General features: G+C 51.2%; 1 pseudogene across 1 annotated transcript; it reads right to left on the reverse strand.

The window, feature by feature from the left end:
* Positions 1–8,431: 8,431 nt before the first annotated feature.
* LOC311216404 (olfactory receptor 14C36-like) lies at positions 8,432–9,376 on the reverse strand (annotated as a pseudogene). The gene has a single exon. The product of its transcript is annotated as an olfactory receptor 14C36-like (transcript).
* Positions 9,377–15,770: the final 6,394 nt, after the last annotated feature.

A 15,770-nucleotide genomic window follows, 5' to 3' on the forward strand; every position in this document is an offset into this window, starting at 1 on the left:
AAACTGTGACAAAAACTTTACTGAAATCCAAAAAGATCACATCAGCTGGTTTCCCTTGATCAATTAGATGGGTGATCTTATCATAAAAGGAAATCAATTTTGTCAAACAGGACCTACCTCTCGTGAACCCATGTTGACTGGGGCCAATGACTGCATTGTCCCCCAAGCACACTTCATTAGCTACCAGAACAATCTTCTCCATACTTTTACCAGGCACTGACATGAGACTAACAGGCCTGTAGTTACCAGGGTCTTCTTTCTTGTCCTTCTTGAAACTGGCACGACATTTGCCAACTGGGACCTCTCCACATTCCCACGACTCTTATAATAATTGAGAGAGGCCCTGTGATAATGTCAGCCAGCTCTCTGAGCACTCTGTGATGAATCCCATCCGGACCCATTGTCGTGGTTTAACCCGGCCAGCAGCTAAACACCACACAGCCATTCACTCACCCTCCCCCTTCCCTCTCTGGGATGGCGGAGAGAAACGGAAAGTGAAGCCCGTGGTTTGAGATAAAGACAGTTTAATAAGACAAGAAAAATAATAATAACAATAATAATAATAATAACAATGATGATAATAGTACTACTAATAATAATGTGTACAAACAAGTGATGCACAATGCACCTGCTCACCACCTGCTGACCAATGCCCAGCCTAACCCTGAGCAGTCCGGCCCCCTCCCCCGGCTAGCCACCCCTATATGTTTAGCATGACGTCAGATAGTATGGCATACCCCTTTGGCTAGTTTGGGTCAGCTGTCCTGGGTCTGTCCCCTCCCAGCTCTTGCTGCACCCCCAGCCTGCCCGTTGGCAGGACAGAGCAAGAAGCTGAGACGTCCTTGGCTTAGTATAAGCACTGCTCTGCAACAATTAAAACACCGGGGTGTTATCAGCACTCTTCTCATCCTAAGCCAAAACATAGCATTCTACCAGCTACTAGGAGGAAAATTAACTCTGTCTTAAATGAAACCAGGACACCCATGGACTTGAATGTATCCAGGTGTAGCAGCAAATCATACACACTTCGAGGGTCAGTTGGGCGTTTATCATTCCCACTGTCACGGTTCTCCAGCTCAGGGCACCCAGGGTCCTGAAGCCCATCCTCGGCATTGAAGACGGAGGCAAAGAAGGCATTAAACATCTTTGCTTTTCCTATGTCCTTGTCTGTGAGGTGACCTTCCCCATCAAGTAGAGGATCTATATTTTCTCTGGTCCTCCTTTTTCTATTCATATATTTAAAAGAAAACTTTTTATTGTCACTCACAGATGTGGCCAGCTTCAACTCTAATTGGGCTTTGGCCACAGGAATCTTCTCCCTACAAACGCAAACAGCATCCCTGCAGTCCTTCCACTTTGCCTGACCTTGCTTCCAACAGCCATACACTTTCTTTTCATCCCTCTTCTCCAGAATAAGATCCCTGGTCAGCCAAGCTGGCCTTCTTCCCCACCTTCTTGACTACCTGTGTTTTTAGGATGCAGTGTTTAAAGACTGACCAGCACTGATGGATGCCGACACCTTCAAAAGCAGTTTCCCAGGGGACCTTACTAACTAGTCCTCTGAGCAGCCTGAAGTCTGCTCTCCCCATATCCAGGGCTGAAGTTTTGGTAGCAGTTTTTCTCCTGTCACAAAAATTTTAAGCTCAACCACTTCATGGTCACTATGACCAAGACAGCCACCAATTTCCACAGCCCCCACAACACTCTCTGTATACTCCAGCAACAGATCTAGGAGGGCACCTTTCCTAGTTGTCTCCCTTAACACTTGCACCAAGAAGTTATCATCGCGGTGCTTTAGGAACCTCCTGGACCTGCCTGTGTCAGCCTTGTGATATTCCCACTTGACATCTGACAAGGTTTTGCACTCCATCACTTAGCTTATCACCGGCGGGCCTTATTTTATCCCTTTCCCCCTCCAACTCTAGTTTAAAGCCCTGTCTATCAGCCTCACTAACTCCTGAGCAAAAATCCTTCTCCTCCTCTGAGAGGGGCGCATCCCATCTGGTGCCAGTAGGCCCAGTGTCGCATAGACCTTCCCATGATCAACAAACACAAAGTTCTGCCAGTTGCACTGGTCCTGAAGCCACAAACTAATATGGTGAGTGTGTTTGTCAACACTGATCCCTCCTATAAGAAGGACAGAGGCAAACACAACCTGTGCCCCTGATTCTTTAACCGGTCACCCCAAAGTCCTAAAGTCCCTTTTGATTGCTCTTGGACTTCTCCTTGCTACTTATTACCAACCTGAAAAAACAGTAAAGGCTGGTAGTCAGAAAGCTGTACCAGGCGAGTGACTTTCCTGGCAATGCCTTTTACCCAAGCCACAGGGAGGCAGCAGACTTCCCAGTGGGCTGGGTCCAGTCGGCGTATCAGACCCTCTGTCTCTTTCAGAAGGAAGTCATATAATCATAGAATCATAGAATATCCTGAGTTGGAAGGATCATCAAGTCCCACTCCTTGCACCACACAGGTCTGCCCAGAAGTGTAGACCATGTGACTAAGTGCACAGTCCAATCGCTTTTTAAATTCAGACAGGCTTGGTGCAGTGACTACGTCCCTGGGGAGCCTGTTCCAGTGTGCAACCACCCTCTTGGTGAAGAACCTCTTCCTGCTGTCCTTTCTGGCTCCTGGTGGCTCCCGAGTGGCCTCAGTGCAGGAAAGAGCCTTGCCTGCCTCAATGCCCTCTCCACTACAGAACACATCTGCCCTGGAACCGATCTCCTTATTTGTGATCACAAGTTTGTGATTTCTTTATTCTGGAATGCCTGGTAGAGTTTCTGGGAAGTTTTCAGTAGTATTCTTGTACCAGCTGTACTCCAGGTTCCCTTGGGGAAGAACATTGTTTTGAGAATTACCCCACTCACTGGGTAACCTTGAGAAGCAGGGATTACAAACACCATAAAGGCCTCAAAACACAGGATTGTCATACACTCTGACTGCACAGTCCAGCCCCTTCTCCCCTGAGTCAGAAGGGACCTCTAGAGGTGTCCACTACCATCATCTTCTCTGAGCAGTGATAGCTTTACAGGTAGACGACATTAGCTCTCAGCATCCCCCCCTCCACGCTGCCTTTAACATCTCCCTTCCTTCTCTCAGCCACTCTTGTCCCTTGTTCCCTGCAGGCAGTACCCCCAGCCCTGCTGTGCTGTGCAGAGGAGCTGCTCCTGGGCAGAGCTGTCTCTCTGCAGTGCTGCCTGCTTGCCAGGAGCTCCCGTTGGGCCCAGGAGCCCGGCCCAGCTTAGCAGCATAGGGAGCTCTTGACACGAGGGAACTCCAGGGAAATGATTTTGAATCAGGCTGAAGCAATCCCTGATGTTCCCTCTCTGAGCTGGGGAGAGACACTTACTTCCAGCAGTGTCATTTCTCCTACTGGGAAAAGATTCATCAAAGAATCACCTTGTCTTCTTCCACTTTTAGGCAGGACAAACAGAATGTGACTGGCAGGGATCACATTTTCCCAAGCTGAGGGAAGTGATCACAGAGAGTCAATTGATGCATCTCATTCTGAGTTTGATGTCCTAGGCGTGTAATGGGGCCCAGACCCTTCCTTAACTCCCCTTGTCCTTATGGGGGACTTCAACTTGCCGGACGTTAACTGGGAGTGCCACACGGCTGACACAAGCAAGTCCAGGAGGTTCATGAAGCACCTAGATGATAACTTCTTGGTGCAGGTGCTAACGGAGCCAACTAGGAAAGGAGCCCTCCTAGACCTGTTGCTAGAAAACAGAGAGGGTCTGGTGGGAGATGTGGTGATTGGTGGCCGCCTCGGTCATAGTGACCATGAAGTGGTTGAGTTCAAAATTTTTGGTGACAGAAGGAAAAGTGCCACCAAAACCTCATCCCTAGATATGGGGAAAGCAGACTTCAGGCTGCTCAGGGAACTAGTCAGCAAGGTCCCCTGGGAAACTGCTCTTGAAGGCCTCGATGTCCACCAGTGCTGGTCATTCTTTAAGCGATGTCTTCTAGAAGCACAAGATCAGGCAATTCCTAAATATCGCAAGTCAGGCAGGCGGGGCAGGAGGCCAGCGTGGCTGACCAGGAACATTCTAATGGAGATTAGGCGGAAACAGAGAGTGTTTCGCTACTGGAAGGAGGGCCAGGTGTCATGGAAAGAATACAGAGATGCTGTTCGTGTTTGTAGGGAGAAAATTTGTGTGGCCAAAGCACACCTAGAGTTGAAGCTGGCTGTGTCTGTGAGAGAAAATAAAAAGGGTTTTTTTAGATATGTGAATGGATAAAAAGGAGAACTAAAGAATACATAGGGCCGCTCCTTGATAGGGAAGGTCTCCTCACAGACAATGACATAGGCAAAGCAGAGACGCTTAACGCCTTCTTTGCCTCTGTCTTCAATGCCGATGATGGGCTTCGGGACCCAGGGTGCCCTGAGCTGGAGGACCGGGACGGTGGGGATGACAAACTCCCAACCGACCCTGAACGTGTGCGGGATTTGCTACTCCACCTGGATGCCTACAAGTCCATGGGTCCGGATGGGATTCATCCCCGGGTGCTGAAAGAGCTGGCGGACGTCATCGCAGAACCTCTCTCAATTATTTTTCAACGATCCTGGGAATTTGGAGAGGTCCCGGTAGACTGGAAGCTGGCAAATGTTGTGCCGATTTTCAAGAAGGGTCAGAAAGAAGACCCTAGCAATTACAGGCCTGTCAGTCTCACGTCAGTGCCTGGTAAAATCATGGAGAAGATGGTACTCGAATTTATTGAGGCGCACCTGGGGGACAAAGCAGTCATTGGTCCCAGCCAGCATGGGTTTGTGAAGGGTAGGTCCTGCCTATCTAACCTGATTTCCTTTTATGATAAGATCACCCGTATGGTGGACCAAGGGAAACCAGCTGATGTGATTTTTTTGGACTTCAGCAAGGCTTTTGACACGGTTTCCCATAGGATCCTACTGGACAAAATGTCCACCATACAGCTAAATAAAAACATCATACGATGGGTGAGCAATTGGCTAACGGGCAGGGCCCAAAGGGTTATGGTAAATGGGGCTGCGTCAGGCTGGCGGGCGGTCACCAGTGGGGTCCCTCAAGGCTCCATTTTAGGGCCGGTACTTTTCAATATTTTTATAAACGATCTGGATGTAGGAATAGAAGGTATTTTGAGCAAGTTTGCTGATGACACCAAACTTGGAGGAGTTGTGGACTCGAATGAGGGTGGAAAGGCCTTACAGAGGGATCTGGATAGGTTGGAGAGCTGGGTGATCACCAACCGCATGAAGTTCAATAAGACCAAGTGCCAGGTCCTGCACCTGGGATGGGGAAACCCTGGCTGCACGTACAGACTGGGTGATGAGACGCTGGAGAGCAGCCTAGAAGAGAGGGATCTGGGGGTCGTGGTAGACAGCAAGTTGAATATGAGCCAGCAGTGTGCCCTGGCAGCCAGGAGGGCCAATTGTGTCCTGGGGTGCATCAAGCACGGCATCGCTAGTAGGTCAAGGGAGGTGATTGTCCCGCTCTACTCTGCGCTGGTGCGGCCTCACCTCGAGTACTGTGTGCAGTTCTGGGCACCACAGTATAAAAAGGACATGAAACTGTTGGAAAGTGTCCAGAGGAGGGCTACGAAGATGGTGAAAGGCCTGAAGGGGAAGACGTACAAGGAACGGCTGAGGTCACTGGGCCTGTTCAGCCTGGAGAAGAGGAGGCTGAGGGGAGACCTCATCACAGTCTACAACTTCCTCGTAAGGGGGTGTCGAGAGGCAGGAGACCTTTTCTCCATTAACTCCAGCGACAGGACCCGCGGGAATGGGGTTAAGCTGAGGCAGGGGAAATTTAGGCTTGACGTCAGGAGGGGGTTCTTCACAGAGAGGGTGGTTGCACACTGGAACAGGCTCCCCAGGGAAGTGGTCACTGCACCGAGCCTGTCTGAATTTAAGAAGAGATTGGACTGTGCACTTAGTCACATGGTCTGAACTTTTGGGTAGACCTGTGTGGTGTCAAGAGTTGGACTTGATGATCCTTAAGGGTCCCTTCCAACTCAGGATATTCTATGATTCTATGATTCTATATGTCACTGGTGAAGGAACTGTGTTTTTGTGCCATCACCAACGCGGATTACAAAAACACTTCCACATGTAATGGTAATACATCCCACCCCATATATACCTTCATGTGGGGAAACAGAGAGGGAGATGACAGCCAAGGGACACATTTCGGTTGGGAAGGTGCAGCCCAGCAGAGACAAGGAGTCAAGGCAGTGGGGTGGGGGAGGCCAGGAGAGGCAGCCCAAGGAGTGGTGCTGCTTGTGAGGACAAATTTGTGCCAGCAGCCTGAGTGGGCAGCAGCTGTCTGGAGGCGAGGGGAGGCCAGGAAGCGCATGTTAAGAGGTCTCCTGCCAGTAGAGACAAGGTCAGGGCCGAGGCCAAGAGGCGAGGCAGGCCCAGGGCAGGGGGCTGCAAGGGCCATGCTGAGCTCCCTGCCGGGCTGGGGTCAGCCACGGCTCAGGAAATGGAGGACCCTGAGTAGTGCTGCTGTGCAGAGCCAGGGGGCTGTGGTTCCTGAGGACCCCCAGAGGATTCTGCCCTGCCTGTTTTTCTCTGGGTGGTCAGCAGACCCAACTCCATGCTGCTCTCTGCTGCTGAGCCCCTTTCCATCTGCCCTAGTGTTTCAGCAGCACAGGGCAGTACTTGCAGCATTATGGGTTGTCTCTAAGGTCACAAAGGGCAGGCAAGTGCTGCACCAGATCTTGCCCATGAGTCTCCAAAGAGGGTGTCCTCAATTAATCTGCATCTTATGGGCCTTTGCCTGCTGGCAGTTCACTTCTTCTCATGACATTGCAGAGCCTCCATAGCCCATGGACTCCTCAGATTCAACTCTACCAGACCCTTCTTTTGATGGTCACTCAGATGCGGTTCTAGTCACTACACATGGAACACACTGTCCCTGAGTTCCCCTGACATCTCCTGGCAGCTCCAGATTCCTCTCCAGGCAGACATCAGCCATCGGCCCTACTGCAGGGGGCACAGTGCTATGTAGATGAGTCCAAAAACGGTTGTTGTCTAGTTGGGCAAATGCCACCATAAATGGTGCAGGACTTGGTTGCTGTCAGACCACCCTGGGACTTTAAGCCGGTGTCCTTCATTCCATGAACTTGCCCAGAAAACAAGGAGCAGGGAGCAACCCCTAGGCTCTGCTCCTAACAGCAGCACTGGAAGAGGTGTCCAGGTTTCTGGGTTTGCCTTCTGAAGCCCCTTTTTTTACTGTCATGCTAGCAGGGAGGCCAGCTCTGTCACTGGCACATTCCCTTCTGCTGCCTACAGTCACAGGACTGCCACAGGCAAAGGACTGTCACCAAGGTACACAAGGTCCATCTGTGGGATAATAGAAAGTGGCAAGGAAAAGGTGGAGACTGTGGAAGTGAAATGGCAGCAGCAGTGAAAAGGCCTCATTCTGCTGCAGTCATGGCTCCAGGGAAGTAGCAGCCCTGACCCAAAGGCAGCAGAGAGGCAGAGCCCAGCAGGCAGTGAGGGGCAGCCCAAGGGCCACCAGGGCTCACTCCTTGTCCTCGTTTCAATTAGGACAGAGTTAATTTTCCTCCTAGTAGCTGGTAGGGTGCTATGTTTTGGCTTAGGATGAGAAGAGTGCTGATACCATGCTGATGTTTGAATTGTTGCAGAGCAGTGCTTACACCAAGCCAAGGACTTTTCAGCTTCTCACTCTGTCCTGCCAGTGGGCAGGCTGGGGGTGCAGCAGGAGCTGGGAGGGGACAGCCCCTGGACAGCTGACCCAAACTAGCCAAAGGGGTATTCCATCCCATCTGACGTCATGCTAAACAATATATAGGGGTGGCTAGCGGGGGTGGGGGGTGGGCTGCTCGGGGTTAGGCTGGGCATCAATCAGCAGGTGGTGAGCAATTGCATTATGCATCACTTGGTTCGTACACATTACTAGTACTATTATTACTAGTACTATTACTAGTAGTAGCACTATTGTTATTACTATTATAATTATTATTTTCCTGTCTTAATAATCTATCTTTATCTCAACCCACAGGCTCCACTTTCCCATTTCGCCCCTCCTTCACAGAGAGGGAGGGGGAAGGGTGAGCGAAAGGCTGTGTGGTGTTTAGCTGCCGACAGGGTTAAACCACAACACTCCTCCATGTGGCAGCTGGGCTCTGGGCCCTGAGCCCCTCCTGCATGCTGGGGCTGATCCCCAGCTCCAGAGCAGGTGGAAACAAACAGGAGCTGAGACCAATGAAGTTCTCGTGGCTTCTTTTTTATCTGTATCTATAGAAGAGGCCCAAACATAGCTCCAGATGATGATTGTCTCAAAGTAAAGAACAAAATAACAGGTAGGAGGCTAAGAATAAGCTTCTCTAGATCAAAGCAAGAAATGGAAGAAAAACACAATAAGAGAAAATAAAGGAGTAATAGAGAAAACAAAGGATTTTCCTCAGTTTCTGAAATAAAGTAGGAACTTTAAAGCACATTATTGATTTGAAGAAGCATGTATTCCAAGAATTTCCAGAATGCATCCTTGAGCACCTTATTCCTCATGCTGTAGATGAGGGGGTTCACTGCTGGAGGCACCACTGAGTACAGAAATGACACCACGAGATTTAGAGTTGGGGAGGAGAGTGAGAGGGGTTTCAGGTAGGCAAACATGACAGTGCTGAGCAACAGGGAGACCACAGCCAGGTGAGGGAGGCATGTGGAAAAGGCTTTGTGCCGGCCCTGCTCAGAGGGCATCCTCAGCACAGCCCTGAAGATCTACACATAGGACACCACAGTGAAAACAAAACAAACTAATGCTAAGGAAATACTAAACAGAAGTGTCTGGACTTCCCTGAGATAGGCATCTGAGCAGGAGAGCTTGAGGATCTGGGGAATTTCACAGAAGAACTGGTCCAGGGCATTACCATGGCAGAGGGGCAGTGAAAATGTATTGGCTGTGTGCAGGACAGCATTGAGAAAGCCACTGCCCCAGGCAGCTGCTGCCATCTGGGCACAAGCTCTGCTGCTCAGGAGGCTCCCGTAGTGCAGGGGTTTGCAGATGGCAATGTAGCGGTCATAGGCCATGACAGTAAGAATGGAATACTCTGCTGTGAGAAAGAAGGCAAACAGTAAGACCTGTGCAGCACATCCTTGAGAGGAAATGGTCCTGGTGTCCCAGAGGGAGTCGGCCATGGCTTTGGGGACACTAGTAGAGATGGAGCCCAGGTCGAGGAAGGCGAGGTTGAGGAGGAAGAAGTACATGGGGGTGTGGAGGTGGTGGTCGCAGGCTACAGCGGTGAGGATGAGGCCGTTGCCCAGGAGGGCAGCCAGGTACATGCCCAGGAAGAGCGCGAAGTACAGGAGCTGCAGCTCGCGTGTGTCTGCGAATGGCAGGAGGAGGAACTCGCTCACAGAGCTGCTGTTGGGCATTCTCTGACTTTGACAAGGCTGTCTGTTGAAGAGGAGAAGGCAAAACAAAGTTAGAACAGAATTCTCTGAGGAAAACCTAATGCAAGTCTTATAGCACCCCCAAACTGAGCCTCTCCCTTAGCACGAGAACTGTTCTGCAGCTCTCTTGCTTGAGCTGCAGCAGGTGTTGGCTGAGGGAGGCACTGGGAGCAGGGGCTGCTTTGGGCACTAGAGTGCTTCCTACTGTGCAGCACGAGGGAAAAAGGAACATAGGGGTAACAGGTTCGGTCCACCTCTCAGATAATTGAGCTCTGCAGTACTGTTGCAAACATCTCCAACCACAGTGCAGAGCAAAGTAGGATTTTATTTGCTTTATTTTCTAGTAGTTACCCTTGTAATGATTAGGACTACCATCATGCTCAGGCGTTTCCCTGAGAAGAAACTGGAGGCAGCTGAGAGCAGAGAAGTCCCAGTCCAAATGCAGCTTGGCAGAATCCTCACCTTGTCTCTGGGTGCTGGACCACAAACTCAACCCTTCCCTCCTAGCTAGGGGTGCAGAGGCCTCACTCCAGGTGCCCACATACAGCCATCCAGCAGCACAGACATGACCTTAGCACGGAGGTGTCTTCTCCTTGGGGCACTTTGGTACAGGGTCAGAAGGAGCTTGGGAGTTTCTCCTCATCTGGGCTCTGCCTGCTGTGCTGGCGATGCCTGACCCACAGCCCATGGGATGCAGGGGAGAGAGGAGGCCAGGGAGGGGCTGCTCCAGGGGAAGGCGTCTGCACTGAAGGGCATGGCCGCGTGGTGCCCGAATCCCCCCTGCCATGGCATTTCTGGCAACAGCTCCTTCTGGCCGAATCCCCCTCTCTCTGCTGCCTGCAGCTGTCCCTGCCGGGAGCTGCTGCTCTGCACCCACCTCTTCTTTCCACCTGCCCGTGCTCACAGACCCCATCCCACACGGCTGTGCTCAGTGCTGCCCTGCATCACCCTGCCACCAACAGGGCCCTGCCAAGGGGCACCTCCATGGCTGCAGGAGACACGGGGCAGCTGACAGAGAGCCCGGCATGGCCAGCCAGGGCAGGGTGTTCTGGGCTGACCGGGGGCACCTGGCTTAGGGCACTCCAAGGGGCTTCTGCCAGACTTCCTCACCTCGCAGTACAACCCAGCAGCAATCTCAAAGCCTGCTGCATTGCCCACTGCCCTCCCAGAAACAAGACCCAGCAGGAGACCCTTCCAGGACCTGCAGCGTCATGGCCCTGCAGCTAGAGATTTACCTTGTCAAGGGCTGTGCAGATTTTTCCTGCAGGCAGCTCTCAGCATCTTCCCACTCCCATCTGCCTTCATCCCCTCTCTCCTTCTGTCCTCTCAGTGCGTCAACTGCAGTGAGAGTCCCCAGCCCTGCTGCACTGTGCAGAGGAGCTGCTCCTGGGCAGAGCAGTCTTTCTGTCCTCTACCAGGAGCTCTCTCTGTCCCAGGAGCCCAACCCAGCTCAGCAGCAGAGGCCCAGACCAAGGCAGTGGAATCACCCCTCTGGTGTCTTTGATGATGAGCTCATGAACCTCAGACACTGAGTGAAAAGTGAAGAACTCTCTCAAGAAGTCCAAGTCAGATGCAAGTTTTCTGGAGTTTCCCCCCGAGGGCCAGGACTGACATAGCCTCCCTTGGAGCTCATTAGAACCAAACATTGGAGGCAATGAGGCCAAGGAGACAAAGGCAATGTGAAATTGACAGTGATCTTTGGAAAAAAACTGAATATGTTTCACCAAGCAAAAAGGCTGAGCCTTGATCCCTGGCCTCTGGGAAGGGAGATCCTTTCTCTTTACACATTGCTCAGGGCTCTTTCCGGGACAGTAGGAGATGGGGATGTGCGTTGCCAAGTGCAGGACAGTGGTACGACCTCTGCCTGGTTCATGGCTGGGTGTCAGGAGGCAATGAGGCCCTGGCACTTTAGCGATAAGCTGTCTCCTCATAGGCCTCAGTGACACTGACAACAGCCATAGGCATGGACACAAAGAACTTGGTCCTCTTTGGATTTTCAGCCTTTCCACAGCCCTTGTTCCATTCCACACCATGCAGTCCTTGGGACTCTCACACCTCCACCTCTTCCCTGCTGGCTGTAGACCCTCTTCCATGCGTTGTCTCACTGGATCTGAGATGAGTCTGGTAACTGAGATTTTCTTGGTGGCTGTGCTCCTCGTAAGGCAGCTCTGTAGGAATCTGGCCTGGTTCATGGTGAGCAGGCACCACTGCTCGTATGGCATCCATGGTGGTGCCCAGGCCCTCCTCTTCCTCCTGGGCACTGCTCACTCAGCAGGGTCATGGTCTGCCCTGATGTGTGGGGCTCCTCTTCCACTGGTGCAGGACTAGACTCTTCTCCTTGTAAACGTCAAGAGATTTCTGTAGGCATATTCATGCAGTTTCTCACGGCTCTCCCACACTGACGCTCCATTCTGTCAGCTGTTAATGTCTGCAGGCAGATGGTTCAACCTTCCTGTGATTGTGCTATCTCTGACAGGAGAGCAGCATCAGGAGTTGTTGGCAAGTTTGGATAATACAGAGGTAACCAGCTGAATGGAATTGCAACACAGTCTCAGAAGGGTAAGGGACCGAAGGCTGCCAGGTTCCACCTTTTCTGTGCTTCCTTGTCATGCGTGTTGTCATTTTGTCCAGAGCTGTGTCCAAAATGTTATGATACAGAGCAGGGACGAAAATTAGAAGTGTCAAAGCCCAGCTGGAGCTCAATCCATCTTTTACTGTCAAAGACAATCAAAACTGTTTATAGAAATACTTTAAAGGAGGATTAAGGAAAATCTTCATCCTTTATTGTAGGTGGGATAAACATAGTGACAAGAGATGAGGTAAAGGCTGGGCTATTTAATGCTTTCTTTCCCTCTGTCTTTAGCAGCAGCACCAGTTGTTCTCCTGATACTCAGCCCCCAGAACTGGTAGACTGGGACATGGAGAGGACAAGAGGGGGACGCTTTTCCCCACTTGTTAACTCTCCCTGTCTCCTTCATCTCCCCCTTCTCCTCCAGGATATTCCGAATAGCTCTGCAGAGCTTTGAGTTTCCTTGGGACGGTCAAACTAGCATGTTCCTCTTGTTATGTCTCGTTAATGTGTTTCAGCTTTTGTTTAATGTCAGACAATTATTTAAGAATGCCATCCAGAGATCTGTCCAGAGGCAGGAGAGTTTGGAGTGGCAGGGATTGAGGGAGGATATGGGCAGGTACCTATAGCAGTGAACACTTCCAATGCTTTGGAAATTCACCCCTGAACAAGTGCAGAATCCAAAAAATCTAGAGAAACCCTTGAAAAAGTAATGTGATTACCACGGCCATTCCAAAGAGACACAAATCAACATGCTGGGAGTTGACCTCTGCTTACTGAGCCTCAATTAATGCCACTTCAACCCCTGTGTTATGCCCTGCAACCACTCCAACACATGCCAAAGGTCCTGCAGCCAACTACTGTGACAGTCCCGGCAGCCACTACAACTCCTCTGAAAGGCACTTCAGCCACAGCAACTCCTGCGATGGGTTCTGCAGGCACTGCAACACCTGCAACAGGCCCTGTAGCCACAACAACTCTTGTGACAGGCCCATCAGCGTCTCCAACCCTGTAACAAACCCTGCAGCCACTCTGGCTCCTGTGACACTCCATCTGTGACAGGCCCTGCAGCTAATCCAACCAATGTGATGGCCTCATGTCTGGGCCAGAGAACCAGCCTATGCCAGTATCAGTTGCTCCTCTAAACAAGAGAAACAATGCTGAAAGTCAGGTGAAACCTACGGTGGATGAATTGGCTAGTCAACTCCAGCAGTATGAAGAAAATCTCTCTTCTTTTCTATGGGCTTCTGTCTTGTCTGTGGAGAAACTTTCTCAAGGGGCTCACCAACTCCAAGGGAAGGCAAGGGAGAAACTTTTCCAAGAGGTCCTACATCATAAAGAGAACATATCTCCTTTCCCTTGTAGTATGCCACAATGGATATCACTAATGTATTTTTATCCATCCCTTTGAGAGCACTGTGAAGGCCACAGTTTGCTTTCACTTCAGGGGTGTCCAATACACCTGGAATCAACTGCCCCACGGGTGGAAACACAGTCCTGCCATTTTCCATGGACTGATACAGACTGCATTGGTAAAGATATTAAAGAGAACTGGCCCGAATACTGAGCCTCCTCCTGAGTGGCCTGTCCTCTTTTCCAAATGTCATAAACCTTCTTTTTCTCCCTGAGCTCTAGCCACAACTCTCTGTTCAGCCAAGCCAGTCTTCTTCCACACCGGCTTGTCTTTGGGCACGTGCTGAGAGACTGCTCCTGAGCCTTTAAGATTTCCTTCTTCAAGAGTGCCCAGCTTTCCTGGACTCCTCTACCCTTCAGAACTGCCTCCCAAGAGACTCTGCCAACCAGTGTCCTGAAGAGCTCAAGGTCTGCCCTCTGGAAGTCTAAGACTGGTTTTACGATCCCTCTCCTGACTTCACCAAGAATGGAGAACTCTCACATTTCGCGGTCACTCTGCCCAAGCCAGCTTCCACCTACAACATCTCCCACCAGTCCTTCTCTTGTTTGTGAAGAGAAGGTCTAGCAGGGCACCTCCCCTGGTAGGCTCACTAACCAGCTGCATCAGGAAGCTATCTTCCACACTCTCCAGAAACCTCCTGGACTTCTTCCTCTGAGCTGCACTGCATTTCCAGGATATGTCTGTGAAGTTGAAGTCCCCCATGAGAACAAGTGCTGATGATTTTGCAACTTTTGCCAGCTGCCTGTAGAATTCCTCATCTGTCACCTCATCATGGTTTGACAGTCTATAAAATATCCCCACCAGGATGCCTGCCTTGTTGGCCTTCTCACTGACCCTATCCCACAGGGACTCAACATTATCATTCTCAGCCTCGAGTTTCACAACATCAAAACACTTTCTAATATAGAGCTATGCCACCACTCCTTCTGTGCTGCCTGTCCCTTCTGAATACCCTATAGCCAGACATCGCAGTACTCCAGTCATGGGAGTGGTCCCAGCACCTTTCAGTGATGGCAACCAAGTCTTAGCTTGCCTTTTGTTTCTTTGCTATTGAACAGGGGCTATAGCTGTATTATAATGGACATGCATCAATAAAATCTCTGTTTATGGCCCAGAGGAATTTGGCACTTGAAACATCACTCAAATGTCACCCTGACATCTCCAATGTCACCTGGTGTCTGCATCTGAATAGCTCCCTCCTGGCCTCTGTCTCCATTCAATATGCTGGGAGCTCAGACAGGCAGCTGACATGCAGCAGCCTGGTTTATGCCCACCTGAACCAGGTCAAGAGGAATCCCAAATTGTGTGGGTTGTGTGTGGAATGGGAGAGGAAGCTGAGCCCCATTCTAGCCTCTGGACAGCAAATAAAGAAGTAGATGCCTTGTTTTACTCAGCTGAAACTCTTTTCTCAGCAGGGGGAAGGCAGGTCCCTCCCTGCCCTTGCCTGGGTGTTCTGCCTAAAACCAGGACATGGAAAAGTGATTCTTGGACCTCATAGTTTTTGTGTATGAGGAATAACAGTGCTGGAAAAGTTTCTTTCTGAAGTAGCGGGAGGAAATATCAGTGATTACTTCACTCTGTTTCAAAGTTGATTCCCCTGGAGGCCCAGGGACTTGTCAAGAGCTCCCTGTGCTGATGAGCTGGGCTGGGCTCCTGGGCACAAGGGGAGCTCCTGGCAAACGGGTAGCACTGCAGAAAGACAGCTCTGCCCAGGAGCAGATCCTCTGCACAGCACAGCAGCAGGGCTGGGGGCACCGCCTGCAGGGGACAAGGGCATCTGAGAGAAGGGAGGGAGATGTTAAAGGCAGAGTGGAGGGGGGATGCTGAGAGCTCACTGCGGGACAAATCCTCACAGCCCTGAACAGGGTAAGTCTCTGGCTGCAGGGCAGCACAGCTGTTGTTCCTGGTGCCATCTCCAGATTTGCTGGCAAATCCCTCAACCTATGGGAGCTTTCAGGAGGACTCTGAGTGTTTGGAAAAGAGGAGAACAATAAGCTCCAGAACAGTGATTATTTGCCATAAATAACTGAAGGACAGGACATGATGGTTCTTTCTCACAGGGTTGGCTGCAGCCAGGTTGCAGGCAGGGGTGTCCAGGGCTGTGGTGCAGAGCAGGGTCCCTGCTGTGCCCCAGGGGCTGTGTGCTGGGGCAGGGCCTCTGCTGCCTGCCAGGCTAAGCACTCAGCCTGCCTGGGGAGCTGCCCAGGGTGCTGCAGGGAGAAGCTGTGGGTGGAAGGAGCACCCCCTCCCCTGGCAGGGCAAGGCAGGGTCCTGCTGTTGCCCAGAGGCTGCTTCCTGGGGTAGGCAGCTCTCAGCTCTACAGCACCCCCAGGGCATCTCTGGGGGTGATTCTTGACAAGATGGACCAACTCCTGCACTACCTGCATGGAAGG

The sequence above is a fragment of the Netta rufina genome, assembly GCF_964035555.1.
Source record: "Netta rufina genome assembly, chromosome: 18".
Lineage (NCBI taxonomy): Eukaryota > Metazoa > Chordata > Aves > Anseriformes > Anatidae > Netta > Netta rufina.